A 15,929-nucleotide genomic window follows, 5' to 3' on the forward strand; every position below is an offset into this window, starting at 1 on the left:
GGATACATGCGGACGTGCATTGTCCTGTTGGAACAGCAAGTTCCCTTGCCGGTCTAGGAATGGTAGAACGATGGGTTCGATGACGGTTTGGATGTACTGTGCACTATTCAGTGTCCCCTCGACCATCACCAGTGGTGTACGGCCAGTGTAGGAGATCGCTCCCCACACCATGATGCCGGGTGTTGGCCCTGTGTGCCTCGGTCGTATGCAGTCCTGATTGTGGCGCTCACCTGCACGGCGCCAAACACGCATACGACCATCATTGGCACCAAGGCAGAAGCGACTCTCATCGCTGAAGACGACACGTCTCCATTCGTCCCTCCATTCACGCCTGTCGCGACACCACTGGAGGCGGGCTGCACGATGTTGGGGCGTGAGCGGAAGACGCCCTAACGGTGTGCGGGACCGTAGCCCAGCTTCATGGAGACGGTTGCGAATGGTCCTCACCGATACCCCAGGAGCAACAGTGTCCCTAATTTGCTGGGAAGTGGCGGTGCGGTCCCCTACGGCACTGCGCAGGATCCTACGGTCTTGGCGTGCATCCGTGCGTCGCTGCGGTCCGGTCCCAGGTCGACGGGCACGTGCACCTTCCGCCGACCACTGGCGACAACATCGATGTACTGTGGAGACCTCACGCCCCACGTGTTGAGCAATTCGGCGGTACGTCCACCCGGCCTCCCGCATGCCCACTATACGCCCTCGCTCAAAGTCAGTCAACTGCACATACGGTTCACGTCACCGCTGTCGCGGCATGCTACCAGTGTTAAAGACTGCGATGGAGCTCCTTATGCCACGGCAAACTGGCTGACACTGACGGCGGCGGTGCACAAATGCTGCGCAGCTAGCGCCATTCGACGGCCAACACCGCGGTTCCTGGTGTGTCCGCTCTGCCGTGCGTGTGATCATTGCTTGTACAGCCCTCTCGCAGTGTCCGGAGCAAGTATGGTGGGTCTGACACACCGGTGTCAATGTGTTCTTTTTTCCATTTCCAGGAGTGTATTTTATATGTAGCACTAATTACATTTAAAGTTATTACCTCACGTCCTTTCTGTACTCCCTGGTCCAAATGATTGTTTTAGGATCTGCAACAGTTTTAAATGTCTCTCCTGGGGCATATTGATCTTACTTCATAATATTTCATGCTAGCAGTGGTGGACCTTATAGCGACTTGAGGTGCAAAAGTAAAAGTCGGATGGAATCGGTCTGCAAGTTGGGCAAGTAAAGTCCCTCCCTGGCGAGCTGCAAGGTGAGCCTTAAAAGTTAGGGAAGTCCTGACTACAGTTTCGCACTCGCCACACACACACACACACACACACACACACACACACACACACACACACACACGTCCGTACGGGCACCCAGTGGCACGCATGAGACTCATGCATAGGCAATGGCGCGGCGCGGCGCAAACCCACGCGCGCAGAATTGCCGGCACTGCGCTGCGCGCTCTGTTTACCAAATAAACCCGCGCCGCTTCCTTGCAGCGGATTACAACTGCGGCCGCAGCCCCTACTCGGGTACGTCACACAACGCAGCGAGGGAGCTCACGCCGGTGCACGCACATATGGTGACACTAAGGACAGTGCACCGTAAGACAAGTGGCTGGTACTGAACACACATTGCTGCCGAATATGCCGGTCTGGTAACACATACATAACAAAATACTCACGAGGTTATATCATCGAAGGATGGGACGGAAAAGTGAACGTACACTGTGTAACCTCGGCGTGACACTGTACTATGGTAAGTGAGCGGGGTTCACCTTACGACAAAGAATTTTTGTATAGATATCGACCGCCGGCCGCGGTCGTCTAGCAGTTCTAGGCGCTCAGTCAGGAACCGCGCGACTGCTACGGTCGCAGGCTCGAATCCTGCCTCGGGCATGGATGTGTGTGATGTCCTTAGGTTAGTTATGTTTAAGTAGTTCTAAGTTCTAGGGGACTAATGACCTCAGCAGTTGAGTCCCATAGTGCTCAGAGCCATTTGAACCACACTCTGTAATAACAATGATCCGTCAAGCAACTTCGAAATGCAATTACACGTCAGCATGGACCTGAAGATGCTATCAATTTGATAATAATACGGTCGCCAGCCTAATTAGGCATTACCTGAGTTTCTTCCCTGTACAAGTTGGTAGATATTCATGCAAAACAACAAGCAGTAACACTGCATAATACAGTAGAATTTTAGAACCAGAAAATCTATTGAACTGATAGTTTCACGTTCTGTACTGATATGGAAAAGCCATGAATACATAACACTACACTATAATGTATACTACAAAACTTTATACTGTCTATTAGCCTGATTAAAATCGGGCATTGGTTACCCTAGAAATAGCACTTTCATGTCACACACAAAATGCAAATTTTAATAAAGATACAATACTGATAAACTTTGACTTTTATATTGACCTTAACTTTTGCTAGTCAAACCAATTTAGAACACTTCAGAATTCAAATGAATAAAAGGGGGGGGGGGGGGGACCCTGAAACTGTTATGATCACTGCATTAAAAAATTGATTACTGATTTTATTATGCGTTCAAGATTTCAAGTATATAAGTTACTATTCTTTTCATCTTATTTACTGCTCATTTAAATACCTTTATGTCTGTCTCGAAATAATTAAACTTCATTACTATATCAATATTAAAGTTATGTTTCAACTTTGTTAGACCTTCGTTATTCATTTACTGGTTCATTAACAAAACATTTCTTTAAACACCATTCTAACATAACTAGATCTGCAGATAATTATGATTAACACAAAATTTTATTTTTTTCATTTCGAGACACTCGGATTGCACAATATTTGGAAACGACCCTGTCTAGGTTAGTTGTGAGGATAATTAAATGATGGGAAAGTTCTGGTAAAATTTAGGTTATTATTCCACAGTTCACACTCTGATCCATGCGAATACAGTACTAAAAGTTTCAACCTGCTAGTATCGATGCGGCGGTTGGCGGGCGGCGAGATGGCGAGGCACAGAGTACACATACAACCACAGCTATGGCTCTTGACGTATCGGCACTTTAATTCTTCATACCGTCGCGATACTTTTCCATTTAGTGCCTATGGAATTTTGCCATGCTGTGTGGGCGTTGGAACGGTATACCCGAGGCTCAGTGAAGCTACGTCTTCCAGGAGAGCCTCCTCGCTCCAGAAGGTGTTCCCAGACCAATTCCAAACTCCAACTACTACTGCTGAGCCCGTTGTGCCGTGCAGTGCCCGCGCGCATTTCCCCGCGCTCGCCTGCCATCCACCTTTTACTGCTCCCCTACAGACAGGGTTTTCACCCGAGGTTTTGCATTCTACATATCCTAACACATTGCCTACGTATGGACCAGGCTCACAGTTACAATTTTAAACATCTTACAACAGTCTCAACATTTGTTACATTTCAATTCTATTACAATATTGCTTGACACTTGACATAAATATTAATATTCACATTTAAATTTGTTTAGAGGTTTCTTAACACAATGACATGAAACAAAAAAGAAATAAAATCAGAACATCAATTACACAAGTTTATCGAAAAATCAGAAGAAAAAAATTACTTATATGTACAATAGTACAGCGTTGTTGTTGTTACAACTGCTGATCACTAATACTGCAACACCAACACTGTGCGCTTACTGTGCGAAATTTCTTTATTGTATATTTTTGGTTCACCGATGACATTGTAATTCTGTCAGAGACAGCAATGGATCTGGAAGAGCAGCTGAACTGAATGGACAGTGTCTTGAAAGGAGGATATAAATGAACATCAACAACAGCCAAATGAGGATAATGGAATTTAGTCTAACTAAATCAGGTGATGCTGAGGAATTAGATTAGGAATTGAGACGCTTAAAGTAGAAAATAAGTTTTGCTATTTGGGGAGCAAAATAACTGATGATGGTCGAAGTAGAGAGGATATAAAATGTGGACTGGCAATGGCAAGGAAAGCGTTTCTGAAGAAGAGAAATTTGTTAACATCGAGTATAGATTTAAGTGTCAGGAAGTCGTTTCTGAAAGTATTTGTATGGGGTGTAGCCATGTATGGAAGTGAAACGTGGACGATAAATAGTTTAGACAAGAAGAGAATAGAAGCTTTCGAAATGTGGTGCTACAGAAGAATGCTGAAGATTACATGGGTGGATCACATAACTAACGAGGAGGTATTGAATAGAATTGGGGCGAAGAGAAATTCGTGGCGCAACTTGACTAGAAGAAGGGATCGGTTGGTAGGACGTATTCTGAGGTTCAAGGAATCACCAAATTAGTATTGGAGGGCAGCGTGGAGGGTAAGAATCGTAGAGGGAGACCAAGAGATGAATACACTAAACAGATTCAGAAGTGTGTGGGTTGCAGTAAGTTCTGGGAGATGAAGAAGCTTGCACAGGATAGAGTAGCATGGAGAGCTGCATCAAACCAGTCTCTGGACTTAAGACCACAACAGCAGCACATCTTACTGGTGTAGATTAGGACCGCTGACAAAATATCGATATATCGATATTTCTTCCAATACTGCCGGCGTATATCGACAACACACTCTCACCGATATATCGATATCAATATGGCGACATCGAGTGCCGATATTTTTATTTTATGTAATACTTTTTTCACAATATTCGGTACATATTTGAAGTTGTTCTTTTAAAATTATAGTAGAACATAATTTTAATTTCACTGGGTGAAAGAGTCTATCTACATTTTGAGCTCTCATCACATCCAATCTTTCTCTTTGACTGTGTGATACAAGTATACGTCAAAGAAAAGTCCGATTTCACTGGGGTGTGGCAGTGTGAATGGAATAACAAGATTTCCGATATGAAGAAACAGCACGCCAGTTCCGTTAAAAAACTATTTTTGACGCTACTAGAATGCTATTTCCTTACAATGGCAGTCTTCAAAAACGGTTGCTGACAATGATGAACAAATATCTAAAGGATAAGACTGGTCTTTGCGACCGGCCAGGGTGGCCGAGCGGTTCTAGGCGCTGCAGTCTGGAACTGCGTGACCGCTACGCTCGCAGGTTCGAATCCTGCCTCGGGCATGGATGTGTGTGATGCCCATAGGTTAGTTTGGTTTAAGTAGTTCTAAGTTCTAGGGGACTGATGACCTCAGAAGTTAAGTTCATAGTGTTCAGAGCCATTTGAACCAATTTTTTTTTCTTTGCGGGGGGTGGAGATGTGTGAGGGGAAATGCTGACATAATCAGAGCTAAATTGCATAGTTTATTTTCATCCTGCAATTTTGACACTACAACTGCTAGGTCGCTGGCGTTGGCAGAAATAAAGAAACAGACAAGTCGACATGAAGGGCTCCGGACAAGTTCTGATATGTGACGAAACCTAGCAACGGACCCATCGGACACCTTCTATTGCGCCACTTTAAAGCACTAATCATTGTTAGCAAAGTGGTTATCGCCAATCGTGATCGTGCATCGTTTTCCTTTCAGTTCTTGGTCTAAGAGCGTTAGGGAGCCTGATAGTTTGTTGATGTGCAGAATACCTAATGATAAGTCAATACTGAAATATACAGATTTATAACGGCCAGTATATTTACAATGTGTAGCCGCTACTTCTATGAGGCGGTATATAGATATTCTTTCCGATATGCACCAAAGATCAAAGGCGTGATGTCAGCATCAGAAAGACACCATGAACAATACCGCAGCGCAATATTCACAAAGCTCGACCGTATGGAGCGATCGGCGGCGATGACACATATAAAAATACAAAAATTTTTGTTGTTGTGGTCTTCAGTCCAGAGACTAGTATGATACAACTCTCCATGCTACTCTATCCTGTGCAAGCTGCTTCATCTCCCAGTACCTACTGCAACCTACATCCTTCTGAATCTGTTTAGTGTATTCATCTCTTGGTCTCCTTCTACGATTTTTACCCTCCACGCTGCCCTGCAATACTAAAATGGTGATCCCTTGATGCCTCAGGATATGTCCTACCAACCGATCCCTTCTTCTAGTCAAGATGTGCCACAAATTTCTCTTCTCTCCAATTCTATGCAATACCTCCTCATTAGTTATGTGATCTACCCATCTAATCTTCGGCATTCTTCTGTAGCACCACATTTCGAAAGCTTCTATTCTCTTCTAGCCAAACTATTTATCGTCCATATTTCACTTCCATCATAGTTACACTCCATACAAATACTTTCAGAAACGACTTCCTGACACTTAACTCTATCCCCGATGTTAACAAATTTCTCTTCTTCAGAAACGCTTTCCTTGCCATTGGCAGTCTACATTCTATATCCTCTCTACTTCGACCATCATCAGTTATTTTGCTCCCCAAATACCAAAACTCATTTACTACTTTCAGCGTCTCATTTCCTAATATAATTCCCGCAACCACACTCGATTTAGTTCGACCGCATTTTATTATCCTCGTTTTGCTTTTGTTGATGTTCAACTTATACCTCCTTTCAAGACACTGGTCATTCCGTTTAGCTGCTCTTCCAGGTCCTTTGCTGTCTCTGGCAGAATTACAATGTCATCGGCGAACCTCAAAGTTTTTATTTCTTCTCCATGGATTTTAATTCCTACTCCGAATTTTTCTTTTGTTTCTTTTACTGCTTGCTCAATATACAGATTGAATAACTTCGCGGATAGGCTACTACCCTGTCTCACTCCCTTCCCAACCACTGCTTCCCTTTCATACCCTTCGACTCTTATAACTGCCATCTGGTTTATGTACAAGTTGTAAATAGCCTTTCGCTCCCAGTATTTTACCCCTGCCACCTTCAGAATTTGAAAGAGAGTATTCCAGTCAACATTATTGAAAGGTTTCTCTAAGTCTACAAATGCTAGAAACGTAGGTTTGCCTTTCCTTAATCTATTTTCTAAGATAAGTCGTAGGGTCAGTATTGCGTCACGTATTCTACAGAAATTACAACAACCTTACTGAAGACAAGCACAGTGACCTCTATCCACGAGCCACATGGAACAGATTTCATGTTTTGAGAAACCAGCCAATGAATTTCATAATCGGACATTGCAATAGTCGCAGCAAAACATGGATCTACCAAGAGAAAAAACTGCAATGGGAAAGAAATCGAAAGAGGAGGAGAGAGGAGGAGAGATATCAGGACTTAAGATTATACACAGTTCCAAATTGCCAACCTCTTTCAACAGCGGACGATGGGGGCGTGGATACAACCCTGACAAATATTTGTAACAGATCGGATAGCTCTGCAATCAGGTAAGTCGGTAGTAGACGCGCTTCCGAGGACTTAACATATACAAATCACACTGACCGTAAAAGCTGTAGTGTGCTCAGATAGCGTCCCATTTAAAAGGCGATTCAGCTTCAAGAAGGATGTTGCAGATTTTTCACAGAAGAACCATCTGCCGGGACTGATGGGATACCTCCTGTCGCCATCTCCTGTGGCACATTTACACAGACGAATATCTCGGAAACATATCCGTAGAACTGGTGTTTATCTGGTAATTAATATGCAACCAGCCGCTTTTTTTCGATTTATTTAACCATGAACATGTTTTCAAACCACTGCAGGCCCATCATCAGATGGAGGTGTTACATTATTACATTGTTTTGTCGACCAAGTGTAGCTAGATGCAGTGCTGGTTAAATTTGCGTCATTTCCGCCAGCAGCACCAGCACTGCATCTAGCTACACAATTTGGAACTGTGTATAATCTTAAGTCCAGATCTCTCTCCTCCTCTCTCCTCCTCTTTCGATTTCTTTCCCATTGCAATAACTTTATCCTGCTGTGGCATAATCTTTGTAAAGTGTACCTTTTAGTTTTCCTCTTTTTATCATTTCAGCAGTTTCATCAGGTTCATCAAAATCAACTTCTTCATTTTCATCAGGAACGGAGCTATATGTGGATCCTACTGACAGTCGTTTTTTCATTGATGGTTCCACAGTCTTTTCTGATTCTTCTTGATTGCTGACAAGCAGATTTATAAAGTCAGTTTTTTGTGTCGTAAGTTCACTGAAAGTACCCTGGTCCTCGATTCGTCCATTGTTGAGAATAACAATCAAGTCAGTATCCTTGAGATATTGCAGTTGGTGAGTGACTAAAATTCGTGTCTTTCTACATAAATAACCATTGATACATTCTTGAAACAGATGTTTACCAACACGTGCATCAACAGCAGACAGAGGATCATCTAGTAAATATACATCTGCATCTCTGTAGACTGCCCTTGCAAGATTTATTCGTGCTCTCTGACCACCACTTAGAGAGACACCTATTTCACCAACAAGAGTTTTATCACCATTTGGAAATAGTTCAAAATCCCTTTTCAGTGCATATGCTTTTACTACCTATTTATACTTTCTGTGATCATATGGCTGTCCAAACAAGATATTCTGACGTACTGTTCCAACAAACAACCAAGCATCCTGAGAAGCATATGAAATTTTTCTGTCTGTTGTTATTGATCCTGAAGTTAGAGGAAGTTCTCAGAGAAAAACATGAAGTATTGAGCTCTTTCCCGCACCTACTGGACCTATAACAGCACAAAAATTCCCAGGCAGGACTTCCATACTGATATTTGTTAACGTTTCTGTTATAGATGATGGAGACCATTTAGCAGAACACTTCTTCATTTGTACCCCTGTCTTCGTTTCTTTCAGTTTTTCTTTATCACTTTCTCCTAATGTGACTGGTGCTGTTAGTACTGGTACATGTTCCTCTTGCAACAAAAATTCCTGAATTCTGAAGATTGAAACTTTGGCCTCTGCTGACATTTGCATTGCCAGTGGAAGACATAAGGCCAAACAAAGTTGCAGAAGGTTGAAAAATTGTGGTAAAGTGAAAACTATATCAGCTGTTATAACATTTCCCAGAAGAGCATAAGCAACAACAGTGATATATAAAGATGTTGTTTCAGTAAAAACCATAAATGCCATACTGTAACCTCTCAGATAATTGGCTCCTCTAAGTACTTTGACTTCATTCCTTCGAGCAATTTCAACCATTTTTTCAAATGGCTTTTCCCACGCATACATTTTAATTACTTGGACTCCTGTGATGATTTCATTCATTAGCCGAACTCTGTCATCAGTTCTTACAGCAATTTTTGAACGATACATTGTAGTCATCCGTTTTATGTAAGTCTGAACAGGCATCGTCTGAAGAAAAATTCCAGCAACTCCTACAATAGCTGCCCATCCAACTGCTTTCCATATGAAATATGTTGCCACAACTGTCTCTAATGGAGTTATCCAGAAGTAGTGAAGGAAAAATGTTACAAAATCAAACCCATTAACATCATTTGAAAGAAGATTTATCATCTTTCCTGTGGCTGTTTGTCCTGTCGTTGCTTTACTCAAACGAATTGCCTTCCTGTAGATAAGTGAACAAATAGCTACACGGATACGCATCCCTATTTGCTGTGCAATGAAGTCACTGTGATGACCCATGAAGAGACACAGAAACAATATGACGATTAGCCCTCCTCCATACCAGAGAGCTGCCTCCTTCGTGACTGTTGTATCAGGTGTGAAATACTGCAAGAGGAGACCTAGAAGGATTGGCCTGGAAGTGTTCACAATTACAATGTACACTGCAACAAATATCCCCAAGAGACCGTACCGCTGACCAAATGTCTTTATAAGGGCCTTGAGAAGACTTGGTTTGTATGTAGCATCCTTTTTGGCCTTTTCTACCTCTTTATTCCAGTTGTTTCATCTGCGTTTTCGAGGCTGACTGTCGAGGAGAAGTTCTGTGTGTTACAGTGCTTGTGTGTTTTTTAAAGTCATTTTCGCCTCCATGAGAATCAATAAAATATAAGAGACACACGATACAGTGAATATCATGATCATCTTCACCTTTTCGAAGCCACGACTAAACTTTACACCATTCACTCTCGAACTTAGTTTTCAACTTCTGTTTCTTTTTTGGCACATACACTTTAATTTCGCTGTCCTATGACGAATCAATAATCGTAAAAATGTTGCATGAGGGAAACTGCACAACAGTAGTTATTCTTGCAGAGAAGCACTAAGCACTGTCATGATCGACATCTGCCTCCACATCGGTTTTCGTGCCTAACAGAATAAATAAAAGTACAAGAAGAGACTATATAATATGCATATGTTCATATGGCCCATGTGCTACATACTTGGTCCACAAAATAATGTAACACCTCCATCTGATGATGAGCCTGCAGTGGCTTGAAAACATGTTCATGGTCAAATAAACCGTAAAAAAGAGGCTGGTTGCATATCTATTACCAGATAAAAACTAATTTAAATCTCAGTCGCAGTTCGTCATCGACAATGGATACTAAATTGACTTAACGAAAACATACTAGTAACCCTATAAAAGCAATAGCAGCTTTACCATACCGATCAATTATCTGAAGACACCAAGGAGACTTGAGAAGCACTGCTCCGATCCTTTACCACTAATAGAGGGGAGAAGTGGTGTGACTTAGTAACATTACTGGGTATGAAACAAAACAGCAAAGCAGGATGGCGTATAATGCAATTACAACTTAGTCCGATGGTGTTACGTTGATGAAGAACTTTGTTACTGTGGTAATGTCCGAACGGACGACCACCTGCTCACGGGCCCAAATCTCAATAAAAGCTGTACCCTGCTAGATTTACAGCCAGCTATGATATGGCCATGGCGAAAAGTTCCTTTCACAGAAACATAATGCAGGTGTATTTAAAGTGAGCAAAAGTATAATTGTACCAAGCTCGAATAAAACTAGAAAATAAAACGCTTATCGCAAAACTTAATGTTACAGAATATATTTGATTAACAGGAATCCGATAAATAGAATTTCGATATTGCTATTGAACTTCGATGGGAACTAAATGATTTAGTATTAGCCTTTTTAACTCATTTCTTCAAGCAAATTTTCGCTAACTTTATATTTTCCTTATATGAAAAGATGATTAGTTGCGGTGAGCATTTGACTGTGTTTTTGGAGAATTCGTCTCATATTGTTCCAGCACAGTTTGCACTGTTTCAAGTAGGGTTGTTGGAACAGTTTAAGTCGACCGACCGAGGTGGCCGAGCGGTTCTAGGCGCTTCAGTCCGGAACCGCGCGACCGCTACGGCCGCAGGTTCGAATCCTGCCTCTGGCATGGATGTGTGTGATGTCCTTAGGTTAGTTTGGTTTAAGTAGTCTTAAGTTATAGGGGACTGATGACCTCAAATGTTAAGTCCCATAGTGCTCAGACCCATTTGAACCATTTTTGAACAGTTTAAGCCACCATTTGGGAAATATCAGGTTCTCTTCGATCTTTTGATCGGTCCGCGATCTGGTGACTTTTGTAGGTACTGTATCCATGATGACCTGCCTTAGCATTTGTATGAGACAGTAAATTTTAATGATAATAATACTGTGGAACACGGACTAAAATATCTCCTGGGGTATATGTAACAATGGCAGCTAATCTATAAGCAATTATGTTTTTGTTCGGTTCTCGAGCTTTCGCTCGTCCTCTAGTCCCACGATCTAGTGATGTCCGATGGTAGTATCTTCAAGACGGATACTGCCGCTGTAATTTATTCTCGCGTAGGGAGTATAGTCAGTTTACCACGACATATTTCGTTTGTTAGGCGTTTAATTATTCACAATTTTCTTTATTTTTCACAAGAATGTAGAAATTTGAAGTAAATCGAGCAAGAACTTTCATAGATTTTTAGTAACAGTCTTTCCCCTTTATAGATTACATAGATAAACCGCGAGGTTATAATTAAACTTTTCCTCTTTAACACGTTATAACACGGAAACTAATTACCGTATGAATACCAAACGTGGTAGCATTAATGTCAAGGACATGAAGAATAGAAATAATGCAGAATAAATTCAGTTGAAACACTTTTAATGTGCTGCTACGGTACCGTACACAACACCATTACACCGGTACCATTACTGCTACAAAAGGGGCTCAATATGACGCCCATCAGTGTCCAGAAAAATCTGAAAGTGCAGCATTGTATTCTGCACGGCATAACGAAGCATGGCTACCTCTCTTGATACGCTGCGCTTTAGATCAGCACATGTGTGAAAAAACGGTTCAAATGGCTCTGAGCACTACGGGACTTAACATCTTAGGTCATCAGTCCCCTAGAACTTAGAACTAGTTAAACCTAACTAACCTAAAGACATCGCACACATCCATGCCCCAGGCAGGAGTCGAATCTGCGACCATAGCAGTCCCGCAGTTTCGGACTGCAGCAACTACAACCGCACGGCCACCGCGGCCGGCACACATGTGTGAATGTTCGGTTGACAAACCCTATCCTTCAGGTAGCCCCACAACCAGAAATCACAGGGAGAGAGATCAGGTGATCCTGCTGGCCGAATATTTGGATCGGCTGATAATTCGTCGTTTCCAGATGTGTTTCGGAGAAGCAGGTGAACTTCACAAGCGATGTGCGGTGCGACACCATGTTGCACGAAAACTGTTCAATTCAATGCGTATCTCTCCTACAGGGCGGGTATGACCTGCTGGCGAATCATATCACACTACCCCTGGTAAGTCACCCGCACTTCTTTGGTCCTTGAGCGCCAAACTGTTCAAGAAAGAATGGGCCAATGTCGAACGTAGCCGCGAAGCCATACCACACGGTCACAAGTTCACCATACAGAGGCTCTTCATTCACAGTGACGGGAGGTGAAGATCCCACACTCGACAATTCTGTGTGTTCACCTCACCCATCAGAGAAAAATGTGCTTCGTCTGTCCGTAGGATGGTACGGGACCAGCCCTCGTCAACTTCAGTCCCTGCGAGAAAGTGGAGAGCGAAGTCAAGACGTCGTCGTGCGTCCTGTGGTGCAAGCTGCTGTACGTTATGGATCTTGTACGGACACCATTTGAGAATGGTTCGAATCACCTTCCGTACAGTGGACCACGAGATGTTCAACTGCCGTGACTCTGTACGCGCACTGCCTGACGACCGGGAACTGCATGCAGCGTTGTCTGCCATAGCAACAGCGGTTTCATCAACCACATTTGGTGGCGTCTTCCCAGTTCTCCATTTGATTCGAACTTCTTCATAACGATCCGCACAACAGGTGAAAAAAGAGGCCCCTTCCGTAATCGTTACAGCCGGCGATATCCTCTAAGTGCAGCTGCAGTATTACTGATACTTCGATAATAGAGCTTCACCAATAATACCCTGCTCCTTTTGTCCAAGCTCACGTTGACACGTCAACAAGTGCACTGCGACTGCTTAGTTGAGTGAGACTATGAATCACGATGACTGATCACGGCTCATGCTGGCTATAGTTGTAACTGGACGGTGGCGCTGTGAGGCATGGAAATCATGCACTTCATACTCTGGACATTAATGTTACCAAACATGGAGCTCGCATGGTTATTGGTTTCCGTGTATATAATGTGTTAAATAGGTAAAATTTAATTATAATCACGCGGTACGTTTCAACTCAGACTGCGAAATCTTATGTAGACAGTGATATTCCTCTTGTCTCGAAGGTAAAGTGTGCAAGGTTTCATCAAGATCGGAGTGAAACTGAAGATTTGTGTGAATTCGAATCTAGGAATGACATATAGAAGATAGAAGACTCGGGGCTCTGCCGTGTGAGAAATGTAGTACACAGAACTGTCGCCTCTGACAGTAACCATTTCTCTAACGTGAATGGTCGTCGAGTCGCAACTGAACTTGGATGACAGTTACGGATACGATACATGTGTGGCCGAGCGGTTCTAAGTGCTTCAGTCTGGAACACCGCGACCGTCACGGTCGCAGGTTCGAATCCTGCCTCGGGCATGGATGTGTGTGACGTCCTTAGGTTAGTTAGGTTTAAGTAGTTCTAAGTTCCAGGGACTGTTAACCTCAGATGTTAAGTCCCATAGTGCTCAGAGCCATTTGAACCATTTTTTTGTTGCTTCACCTATACGCATGAGTTCGTCAGTCATAACAGCTACCGAGTGGTAGGATTCCTAGTCTCCTGGCAGTGCATGGCCAGACGACGTGTATGACAAATGACAATGAGCGTTTGGTGTCAATGACCGGGAGGCGCCTCACGGGACAGGTCTGGCCGCCTTGGTGCAGGTCTTACTACATTCGACGCCACAATGGGCGACCTGCGCGCCGGTTGGGGATGAAATGATGATGAAGACAACACAACACCCAGTCCCTGAGCGGAGAAAATCCCCGATCCAGCCGGGAATCGAACCCGGGCCCCTTAGGACGGCAGTCCGTCACGCTCACCATTCAGCAATCGGGGCGGACGACGTGCATGACAGATACGCAGAAAGTGCTATCCAGGACAACAATCGAAAACTTTGTGTATCGTGGTAGCTCAAGAGGGCACAGCGTTATATTGAAGACAGATTACGTTGCAAGGCAGAAATCAATCCACCCATGACGCAATGTTGTTGTTCCATAATTTCTTGGTTTGATCAAGCAGGCAGAGTGTCTGTCATCGTGTTTTACGTGCCAGTCAGGAAGATCGAGTTGGGAGCCGAAACTGAGGGAGTTCTATTCTCATTTTGCGATATTATACAGGGTGTCCCAGCTATCTTGCCCACCCAAAATATCTCTGGAACAATAACAGCTATTGGAAAACGACTTTCACCGGTATCAATGTAGGGCTGGGGCCCATGAATGTACATATTTGGAAACATTCTAAAACGAAAGCATATGTCTTTTTTAACACAAGCTTATGTTTTTTTAAATGGACCTCCTATATTTTTTCTTCAGCAATCCATAGCATGACAAAGTACATACACAATGGCGTTGATTGCATCGCAATATTCCCATTACATCCCGAGATATTGAGACGCGAAGTTGACACTTGAAACACCCGACATGCGCTGCTAGCGCACGTCCTGAGGCTCAGGCGTGAACCCCATGCTGCCCGTAATCGCGATGTGATTGACATGTGTAATCACATCTCCATACTTATTAAGAGGGACACTTACTTGTCAATCACATCGCGATTACGGGCAGCATGGGGTTCACGCCTGAGCCTCAGGACGTGCGCTAGCAGCGCATGTTAGGTGTTTCAAGCGTCAACTTCGCGTCTCAATATTTCGGGATGTAATGGGAATATTGCGATGCAATCAACGCCATTGTGTATGTGCTTTGTCATGCTATGGATTGCTGAAGAAAAAATATAGGAGGTCCATTAAAAAAAACATAAGCTTGTGTTAAAAAACACATATGCTTTCGTTTTAGAATGTTTCCAAATATGTACATTCATGAGCCCCAGCCCTACATTGATACCGGTGAAAGTCGTTTTCCAATAGCTGTTATTGTTCCAGAGATATTTTGGGTGGACAAGATAGCTGGGACACCCTGTATATACAACACAGTCTGTAGCTGTAACCACCTGTCCTAAACATGGGTGATCGCTGGATTTAATGAATGTGGATGTAATTGCAAAGCATGCAACTAGCCGAATTCAGGTGGAGGTATTGGTTGCAGTAGCAACCGGAGAAAGACGGTTAAATATAATCTCTGAAGCCGCTCTATGGGTCAAGAGAGTGGCAGCATCAATTGACGCTGAGGCGACAAAAGTTGTGAGATGCCTCCTTAAGTCGTGCCAGACATCCATTTGCCCGAGTAGTGCACCAATTTGACGTGGCACGGAATCGACAAGTCGTTGGGAGTCCCCTGTAAAAATATTGAGCCACGTTGCCTCTACAGCCATCTATAATTGCGGAAATATTGCCGGTGCAGGATTCTGTGCATGCACCGAACTCTCGATTATGTCTCATAAATGTTCGGTGGGATTCGTGGCGGGCGGCCAGACCATTCGCTCGAATTATCCAGAATGTTCTTCAAACCAAACGCGGCCGGCTGCGGTGGCCGAGCGGTTCTAGGTGCTCCAGTCCGGATCCGCGCTGCTGCTACGGTCGCAGGTTCGAATCGTGCCTCGGGCATGGATATGTGTGATGTCCTTAGGTTAGTTAGGTTTAAGTAGTTCTAAGTTCTAGGGGACTGATGACCTCAGATGT

General features: G+C 43.5%; 1 pseudogene; it reads right to left on the reverse strand.

The window, feature by feature from the left end:
* Positions 1-7,731: 7,731 nt before the first annotated feature.
* Positions 7,732-9,660, reverse strand: LOC124620218 (annotated as a pseudogene).
* Between the last annotated feature and the right edge of the window lie 6,269 nt (positions 9,661-15,929).

Source organism: Schistocerca americana, chromosome 6 (assembly GCF_021461395.2).
Source record: "Schistocerca americana isolate TAMUIC-IGC-003095 chromosome 6, iqSchAmer2.1, whole genome shotgun sequence".
NCBI lineage: Eukaryota > Metazoa > Arthropoda > Insecta > Orthoptera > Acrididae > Schistocerca > Schistocerca americana.